The following is a 10583-nucleotide window of genomic DNA, read 5'->3' on the forward strand; positions in this document are numbered from 1 at the left end:
CGTGCCGTGACAGGGTGCGTTGAACATTTCCACTGAGAGGATGGGAGGTAGCCACTGACAACGGTGAAACCCTTGCATACAGCTTGCCATGGAAGGAGCCTTGCGTGCTTGAAGAAGAAGACAGTAGGAAAGCAGAGATTCAGAAGATGGAGCATCTCCAAAACCTCAACCTATTCTCCATTACTGCAAAACAAGTACTTATTTCATGTTCTTTTACTTTTCACAATCAACCCTGATAATTATTGATATCCTGACTAAGAGTTACAAGATAACCATAGCTTGCTTCAAGCCGACAATCTCCGTGGGATCGACCCTTACTCACGTAAGGTATTACTTGGACGACCCAGTGCACTTGCTGGTTAGTTGTGCGGGGTTGCAAAAGTGTGATTGCAATTTCGTGCACCATTGGTCGTAGGCTTAGTGATTCTGTTTTGTCCAGGATCTAACCCGAGGCCCCTTAGAGACCCTGTTTTTTTATCCTTTTTCTTTTCCCTTTGTAGGTTTCGCAATCCTTTTCTTTTTTGAAAAAAGATGTCTTCTATAGAGTCCCTTGCTCAGTGGGTGGATGTTACGGTTCTTGGGGAAGAACCTTTTGTGGATACTGACTATATCACTGACCTTTGCACACATCATAGGATTTGTGCTTCTGATGAGGATGAGCCGAAGTATGAACTGGTGGCCCCGGGTCTGGAAGACCAGGTTTGTTTTGGGAGGGCTTCTGATGCGGACCCTCATTTCTTTTTTATGTATGATAGTCTGTTCACCCGTTTGGGTGTTTTTCTTCCATTTTCCGACTTTGAGATAGCTATTTTATCTCCTTGTCGTGTTGCCCCTACCCAGCTTCACCCCAATTCTTGGGGTTTTCTAAAATTTTATCAATTTGTCAGCCATGCACTAGATTTTCCGACCTCTTTGAAGATCTTCTTTTATCTTTTTCACATGACAAAACCCTTTAGTGGGCAAAATAACAAACAGCAATGGGTGTCTTTCCGGGCCATACAAGGCCGGAAAGTTTTCACCCTCTTTGACAAATCCTTCCATGATTTCAAAAATTTCTTTTTTAAAATACAATCTGTAGAGGGTCACCACCCCTTTTTTTCTGGCAAAAACTCATCTCATTGCTTTCCTTTGTACTGGTCAGAGTCTTCTCCCTGTGAAAAATTTGGGTTGGATGACCTGGATGAGGTGGAGGCGGGCGTCGTGGGGTTCTTCCAAGAAGCATGGGTAAGAGCCCCTTATTTAGAGACAAAAAAGTTCCTGCAGGGGTCTCCGACCTTTGTGCAGGCCCAATTAGGTAGCGTTATGTTTTTATATTCTGTTTTCAATCCTGATAGTTTTTTCCGAGTTGTCTTCTCCGACTTGCATGCTAACTTTCTATCTAATGGTTTTTTACAGAAATAGAGAAGAAGAATTCCCGGGAGTCTTATCAGAGAGTCCAGGAGGCCAAGTCGATGTCTTGCGCCAGGACTGGTGGTGCTAGGGCTGTTGTCCCTCTTCCTCCTCCCCCTCCTCCTCCTCCTCAAAACTTGGAGACCCCCACCCGACCTATTGTCATATCCTCTTCAGCCTCTTCTCTTCCATCCCCTCCTCCCCGATCTTCCCCTGAGCCAGAGAAGAATAAGCGCAAGACTTTAGAGTCTAGCTCTTCTTTTGAGGGTGAGGCCAAGTCTAATGCGCCTCAATTCGTTTGGAATTATATCTATCCTCATACTCGTATAAGTATAGATGATATTTCTGTTCGAAACCACCTTAATCTTCTGGTTCAGGGGAGTGTTAGGGCGGCGGGGGTGTGCACTAAGCTTCTGGATATTTTTTAGAAGACTCCCCTCAACTCTTTGGGTTTGTCCCTGAGGTTTGGGGAGCTAGAGAGGAGGATTCTCTTATATCAAGAAGCTGAGAAGAGGTTGAAGAAGGAGGTCACCGAGTTAAAGGAGGAAAGGGATCGTCTCTGGGAGAGGGAGAGAAAGTTGATGGGACAGTGTGCCATGGCAGAGGGTCTGAGGGAGAAGGCGGAACAGAGCTATACAAGCTTGTTCGAGGACCTTGTGGAGGTGAAGAAGGATTTGGTGAGAGCTCGGGATGCCTACGTGGAGCTGGAGGACTCTATTGCTGAAGGGGCTGAGGAGGCGTGGAGGATTTTTAAAGAACATGTCAGGGTTATTGCTCCCGACCTGGATCTCTCTCCTTTGGATCCTGATAAGATCGTGGTTAATGGAGCTATTGTTTCTCCTCCGCGACCCGTGTCCAAATCCGAGCTGAAGACTCGGGGACAGAGGATAATAGAATCCCCTCCTCGACCAGGAGATGCCCCGAGTTCCTCGAAGGCTTCCGAGAAGGGTTCCGATCAACTTGCCCCGTCCTCCATTGGTACTGCTCTGACTTCTCTCCCTGGTCCTGATGGTGCTCCGACTGCTCTTCCTGGCTCTGGCGATGATCTTCCTCTTGGTGGTGGTGACCTTCTTTCTTCCAATTAATTTATGATGGCTATATGGGGGCCCGGCCTGTGGGTCTCCCGTTTTTTAAACAATTTTATATTTATTGTTTTTTGTGGTAGCTATTGGTACTTTGACATTTTTTGGCCCTTTGTGGCCAAAAACAAAATTAAAAATACCCTTTTTTGGATAAGGGTTTTAGGTTATGTTTACGTTGGCTTGCATGCTTTCTATTCAGGTTTTGAGAAAACCTTTTTTGATCTTTTTCTTTTGTTGAAAACCCTTTGTTTTGGGAAAACTTTTACCTTGGCTGGCTGTCCCTTATCTAAGTTATCTTGAACTTTTCTTGAAGACTTGGGGACAGTCTTTGCCTTTGGTTTTTTATGGATTTTCCTATCTCTTTTTTGGTATTCCTTGTACTCAATTTTTCTATTGAGTTTCTATAACTTAGGTTATTTCCGCGATACATTTCATTCTTCTCGGACTCTATGAATTGTAAGTTGACTAGGTTCCGAGTTCCTACATGATCTACTTTTATAACCTCTTTACACTGACTTGTACCTCATCATTTTATCCTGACGACCATCTAGGTCGGTTCATGGGATTTTTACGCTTTGTCGAGCATAAGTCGGTGCATTTTATAGAGAGTGAAAGCATAAAAAGGAATTTTGTAAAGAGATATGAGAAAAAGATCTTTATTCGAAGGTACTTTTTTGCTACCAAGGGTTTTGACAATTTTTGTTGCCCCTTAGTCCCCACTTTGATGCCTCGTTAAAACTCCCCTTTAGGAAAACCCTTTCTTTGGGAAAAAACCATGAAGTTTGGAAAAGAGTACATCAAGGAGTGGAGTTCGCTTTTAACTATAATACCTTTTCATGTTACAAGCATGCCACCACCTAGGTAGCTCGGTGTCGTTTAAGTCGGTCACTTTATAGTAGCCTTTTCCTAAGACCTCCCTAATTTTCTATGGTCCTTTTCAATTTGCCACGAGCTTGCCATCCCCAGATTTGTTGACTCCTATGTTGTTTCTGATCAAGATCAGGTCGTTTGGGGTGAAGCTTCTTCGAATGACCTTTTTGTTATATCTGTTTGTCATCCTTTGTTTCAACGCTGCCTCTCTTATTTGGGCTTGTTCTCGGACTTCAAGGAGTAGCTCAAGTTCTTCTTTGTGTCCTTGTATATTTCTGACTTCATCGTAGAAGCTCACCCTTGGACTTTGCACGTTGATTTCTACTGGTATCATGGCTTCTACGTCGTAAGCAAGTCAGAAGGGTGTTTCTCCTGTGGCAGACTGAGGTGTATTCCGATAAGCCCAAAGTACTTGTGGGAGCTCCTCGGCCCAGGCTCCTTTTGCGTCCTGTAACCTTTTCTTCAACCCTGCCAGTATGACCTTATTTGCTGCCTCGGCTTGTCGATTTGCTTGTGGATGTTCCACCGATGTAATGTTTGATCTTCATGCTGGCTACCAGGTTTTTGAAGGTTAAGTCGGTGAACTGAGTGCCATTATCAGTGGTGATAGAGTGAGGTCCATACCTAGTGATAATATTTTGGTAGAGGAACTTTCGACTTCTCTGAGCGGTGATGGTGGCCAATGGTTCTACTTCTATCCACTTTGTGAAATAATCCACTCCCACTATTAGGTATTTTACTTGTCCCGGTGCTTGGGGGAATGGTCCTAGCAAGTCCAACCCCCATTTTGCAAAAGGCCATGGGGAAGTTATACTAATGAGCTCCTCGAGGGAAGCTACATGGAAGTTTGCATGCATTTGTCATGGTTGGCACTTCTTCACAAATTCTATAGCATCTTTTTGCAAGGTCGGCCAGAAAAACCCAGCTCGGAATACTTTTCTGGCTAACGACCTAGCCCCAAGATGGTTCTCGCATATTCTATTATGAACCTCCTCTAACACCTCGGTTGTCCTTGAGGTCAGGAAATACTTTAGTAGTGGTGTTGATATTTCCCTTTTATAGAGGATATTTTTCACCAGGGTGTAGTTTTGTGCTTTCCTCCGAATCTTTTTGGCCTCTTCTTCCTCTTTGGGGAGGATGTCGAATTTTAGATATTCGACTAAGGGCTTCATCCACCCGAGGTCTAACTCGGTGACTTCAAGGACATCTTAAACAGCCACTATTTTGACCACAGAGGGTTCTGGGAGAGTGATGAGCGGATTTTTGACGGTTTAGAAATTCACAAATGAATTCTCATTGCAAGTATAGTTTCTAAACCAACAATAATCCTTTCATACAAAAATTTGTTTGTCACTAAAACAAACCCCTAAAATCTATAAACTGAAGTATTGGAATCTCGGGTCGTTCTCCCTAGGAATTACAATAAAGTGTCTTGTTATTGGTTATGAGTTATTTTTGGGGTTTTGATAAGAAACATGAAAAATAAATGGCAAAAAGTAAACTAATGCCTAAAAAGGTCTTGGCAAGGGTTGGTGGTCAAGGATCTCTATCCTAATCACTAACCACAATATGAGAATTGGCAAGGATGAATCCCATTAAGTCATCCTCTAACTAATAGTAAAGGAAAGTCAAATGAGCTATATCAATCCTAGTCCATAAGTCCTAACTCTCCACTAATTCAATTAGTGAGAACTAGAGTCAATGGCTTCCAATCATCAATTACTTGGACATTAGTAACTCAAGAAATCCTAAGTTACCTTTCCAAGCCAAGAGCATAAAATTCTACTCTAAAATCCAACCAAGCATTTCATCAAACACTTGGAAGGCACAAAAGGAAAGCATAGTAAATCAACAACAAGAATGAGATCTAACAACAATTATTGCAATGAATTAACAACAACAATCAAAAGGAACACAATTATTATGAATTACCTCTAATTGAATTGAAAGAAGATGGAAAGAACAAAAGTAGATCTACAACAAAATATAGAAGCAACATAAAAGAGATTACAACAAAAGAATAGAAGAAGAATGAATGTAACAACAAGGAATTGAGAATCAAAAGTAGAAGAAAGCATGAATCTAAATCTAGATCTAAGAACTAAACCTAATCCTAATCCTAATCCTAGAGAGAAGTGAGAGCTTCTCTCTCTAAAGCTAACTCTAAACTAATACTAATGAGTGTGAATGATTCGAATCTCCTTGCTCTTCAATCCTTGGCTTTAAATAGCATTTTTGGCACCAAAGTTGGTTGGGATTGGGCCCCACAACCCTTCTGAATTTGCTGGCCTCATTTTCATTAAAAAAATCATATTCCAACATCGACGCGTACGCGTCCATGGGGTAATTCGCAAGGTGCGCGTAAGCGCCAGATGCGCGCGCGCGTCCATGGGCGAGTTCAATTCTTTGGCTTTTCATGATTTCTCCACTTTGCATGCTCTCCTCTTCACTCCTTTGATCCATTCCTAGCCTTTTCAATCTGAAATCACTAACAAACACATCAATGCATCTAGTGGAATCAAAAGGAGATTAAAATCATCAAGTTAAAGGCCTAAAAAGCATGATTTCACATCTAAGCATAAATAAGGAGACAATTACAAAACCATGCTATTTCATTGAATAAATGTGGGTAAAAGGTATTAAAATCTCCTAAAATCAATACAAGATAAACCCTACAAATGGTGATTATCAACCTCCCCACACTTAAACCAAGCATGTCCTCATGCTTAAACTAAGAATGAAGCAAGGGTATGGCATTTATTAAATGGAAACTAACTAAATGCAATCTACCTATATGCACTATCTAAACGAATGCAATTGCTTGGTCAAAATAAATCAATTCCCAAGATGCATATATGCACAAGGGCTAAGGACTAGCAAGTCTAATCCACAATTGATTGAGTTATTAAATATTTTTACAAACTTGCATGAAAAGTGATACTTATAGATGGAAACATGTAATTGAGCAATCAAACCCTCACCGGATGTGTTTGCACTCTATTCGCTCAAGTGTTTAGAGTCGATTCACTCAATTCTCTCCTAATCATGCTTTCTAAGATTTGTTTTCCATCTAACAATCAACATACATTTCATGCATGCATACACATATCATGAGGTCTTTTCATTGGTTGTAATGGGGCTAGGGTTAAGGTAGGATGCATATTTGGTCAAGTGAGCTTGAAATTTGGATCTTTGATAAGCTTAGACTTCCCACCTAGCCTATGACATCCTATACAATTAAGTTCTAACCTAACTACTTCATTTTTCACTTTTTCACATACTCATGTATTTCCTTTTCATTTCACAACACTTATGCATTGACCCTTATTGAGCTTTGCTTGGGGAATTTTGTCCCCTTTCTATTTCTTTCTTTTTCTTCTTTTTCTTTCTTTTTCTATTTTTTTCTTTTCTTTTCCATATTATTTTTTTCTTTTCTTTTTCTTTTGTTTTTCTCATTTTTTTTCTATATACAAGAGCATCAATGCATAAGGTCTATACATTTTAATTAATAAATGAGTATGTATCCAATTCCCAATATTTCCAATAAAAATACAAAACTATCCTTTTATTCCCCCAATGTCCCAAGATTCCCACACTTGAATGATACACACACTCTAGCCTAAGCTAATCAAAGATCCAAATAAGGACATTTATTATTTTTCACTTTAGGGCTTGTAATGTGCTAAAATAAGAACAAGTGGGTTAATCGTAAGCTCAAATTGGCTAACAATGAAAGATAAAAGGTAAGGCCATTTGGGTAAGTGGGCTAATAAAATAATGGCCTCAATCATATAAGTGTATGAATACACAAAATAATGGACATAAAGAATCAAACAAATCAAAGATTACAATCATAGAAAGAGAAAATAATTGCACATAAGAAGGAAAAATAAGTGGTTATAAGATGTAACCACACTATTAGGCTTAAATCTCACTTGCTTGTGTTCTTAGCTCAAAACATGATCTACAATATATATATAATTCAAGCAAGTTCTATGAAAAGTTTTCACTCAAATCAATTGAGGTGCCCTATAGATAATTTTCTCGAAAAATTTCATTATTTTAACTAAGCTTATTGTGTATATATATGCAAAAAAATAAGAAATTGCAATAAAAATCCTAAAAGACCTAAAATGAAATGCAAAAGTGTTGGAATTAGAAATTTGTCACCCAAAATCGCTGACTGGTCAGACGACCTCCCCACACTTAAAAGTTTGCACCATCCTCGGTGCATTCAAAGATGAGCGAGGGGGTACGGCGAATCTTCGGATTGCTACCTTCAGTTGGTAGGTCAACCGGTGCTGCGTGTTCTTAGTCTTGCTTCCGTTATTGCTTGTGGTGCGTCAATCATGAGAAACAAAAATATAACACCATAAGATGAGAAATTATAAAAGCAAGGAGGCATACATTGTTGGAATGAGGTAAATCACTAGAATTGAGTGAGTGAATTAGTGTGACATTTATGAAATTAGGGATGTGAATTCTAAATTGCGCACCTTTTAGAACACACATTAACATGAAAGGCTAAGTCACAATAGAAGCAAGCTCTTTACTCATTCTAGTGTGCTTGAAATGCTTTAAGTAAACTTGTAAGGTAAAATAAGCATTAAAGAAGCATGAAGGAATTCAAGTCAAACATATATGGATGCATATAATCATGAAATACAATGCATTAAGGTAAATGCACAACATCATCCATCAAGAGATTGCCTAATCAAGGGGAAGGATTCAAATCACATGGTGGCCAAATCATGCAATTCAGAAGGATTAAACATGCTTGAAGGCAATGTCATGTACTTGGTATTCTTAAAAGGTAAGCATGAAAAACTTAAAACCAAGTAGCAAAATATAACCTCAATTAAAGAGTCCAACAATGATCATCCAAAAACAAGCATGCGAAAATGGCATGTAGTTAATGGTAAGCAGCAATGTATAGTAAACAAAATTAGTAGTCCAACACCAATAATGAAAGGGAAAATGAAATGAAAACTAAACTAAGTAACTAACTAATTAAATGGTTATAAGTGGTGTTTGGAAGTGTTGGATGAAGGGTAGAAGGAGGGAAGAAGAAAGGAGAAGGAAAGGAATGGAAGGAGGAGAAGAAAAGAAATGTTTGAAATAAGGGCATCCGCGCATACGCACGCAAGGCGCGCGGGCGCGGATGGTGGTGTAATGGATGCGACGCGTACGCGTACAGAGTGCGTCCGCATCGATGGATTATTTCGAGAGTGGCGCGTACGTGACAGGTGCGCGTACACGCGAGTGGGTTTGTGCCAAAGGCACAACATTGGCGCAGCGTGGGCATAACTCTCTGGAAAATGTACCAGGAGGGCAGGTGGCACTATCGGCGCGTGCGTGCACGGTGCGCTTGCGCATCGATCCGCAAGTTGCCAAAAGGGCACGTACGCGCCAAGTGCGCGTACGCACGAATTGGTTTGTGCCTTAGGCCCAATTTTTGCACAGTGCAGGCCTAACTCTCGGGTTAATGTATGGAAGGTGGAACTTCTCAATCCACGCGTACGCGTGCATGCCGCGTCCACGTAGATTGGCGAAAATGCTTGATGCACGCGTACGCGTGCAATGCACGTACGTGTGGATGATGCTCTATTTTTCAAATATTTTCTATGTTTTTGCACCAATCTAAGCATTCTAAACCTCCAAACAACTGCCTAAATACCATAAAAACTTATTTAACAAATTATACTACCAAATATACTCAACAAATCAACCAAAAACATGAATTTAAACTAATTACTAATATGTACAAAAAGAGAAAATGAAAAGAAGTTACCATGGTGGTGTGTCTCCCACCTAGCACTTTTGTTTATTGTCCTTAAGTTGGACTTATGGGGAGCTCCTCTCAAGGTGGCTTGTGCTTGTATTCATCTTGGAACTCCCACCAATGCCTGGTTCTCCATTGTTCCCCAAGATTTCTTATGGATTGAGCCAAGTGTTGATGGAGTTCTTCACAAGCTTGGGGATCCCAAAGTTGATCCTCTTCTTGTAATCTGGGATCCCACAATTTATTTTCACACCCATCTTGAAGTTGATCATCATTATTAGTCCATCCGGGTGGTAGGCATGATGAATTCTCAATATAATGGCCAACAATCCTCCTAGACCCATCTAGTTGAGCACTACTCCAACCTTTATATTTCATGTTTGATGTATCAATCATAATGAGCCTTGATTTGCAACGCCAACCACAAAACATTTTTCTTTTACGCTTCATCCCGCAAAGCTCCCTAAGTTGACCATCCGTTTCAAGCAAGCCATACTCAAGTGGGAAAATAAAGCTAATAGAAATGAGTTTTACCCACTCAAGTGGAGGAATGGATGGCAACCTAGGCAAAGATGATTCCAAGGTTCTTGACAAAGCGTATTCCACTCACATCCTTCTATTTCTAAGGACTTCCACCTCCTCAAAAGATCTCTTAATCTCAATCATTTGTTTAACAATTTTATCTAAACCTTTTTCCTTACTCAAATCATAATAGGGAGGGTGAGAAAAATTTACCTCCACATTACTTTCCATCTCATTGGGAGAAGGTTCTTCAAGTTCAAAGGATCTACCACCACTAGAATTTGATGCTTGCACTTCATTGCCATGGAAACTCAATTCTTGCTCTATCCCATCCAAGTCTTCATATGGGATATGCCTCGAAGGTTGTGCACATACCTCCTTAACATTAATTGCAATCTTCTTGGCGGGGTCTTCTTCAACTCTAGGTTCGCATGGAGATTCTGCATCTCCTAAGTCTTCAACCATCTCTTCCTCTTCTTCAACAATCGTAGCTTCCTCCAATTGTTCCAACACAAAGCAACTTCCCTCATTTCCCATCAGAGTTTCCAATCTCTCCTTCATGCTATGTTCTTCATTCGATTCTCCATATAGAGCCATGGGAGTTCCTTGAGTGTTCAAGCATTGGGAGGCTAATTGATTTGTTACCGCATCCAACGCGGCCATGAAATTTCGCACATCTCTTTTCATCTCTTCTTGCCCTTGAACAAGAACATCAAGGGTTTCATCCATTAGAGATTGGGGTCGGTAGAAGGGTTCATCATTTTGGGAGAAAGGTTCATAATAGGAAGGTGATTCATCATAGTAATGATGTGGTGGTTCTATGTACTCCATTTGTTCCATTTGTTGCTCAACACACTCCAACCTATTGTTCTCAAGTTGAGATTCTACAATCCCCTTCATGCTTCCCTCTTTGGTTGCTCCTCCACAATCAACCTTGG

This window comes from Arachis duranensis, chromosome 9, assembly GCF_000817695.3.
Source record: "Arachis duranensis cultivar V14167 chromosome 9, aradu.V14167.gnm2.J7QH, whole genome shotgun sequence".
Lineage (NCBI taxonomy): Eukaryota > Viridiplantae > Streptophyta > Magnoliopsida > Fabales > Fabaceae > Arachis > Arachis duranensis.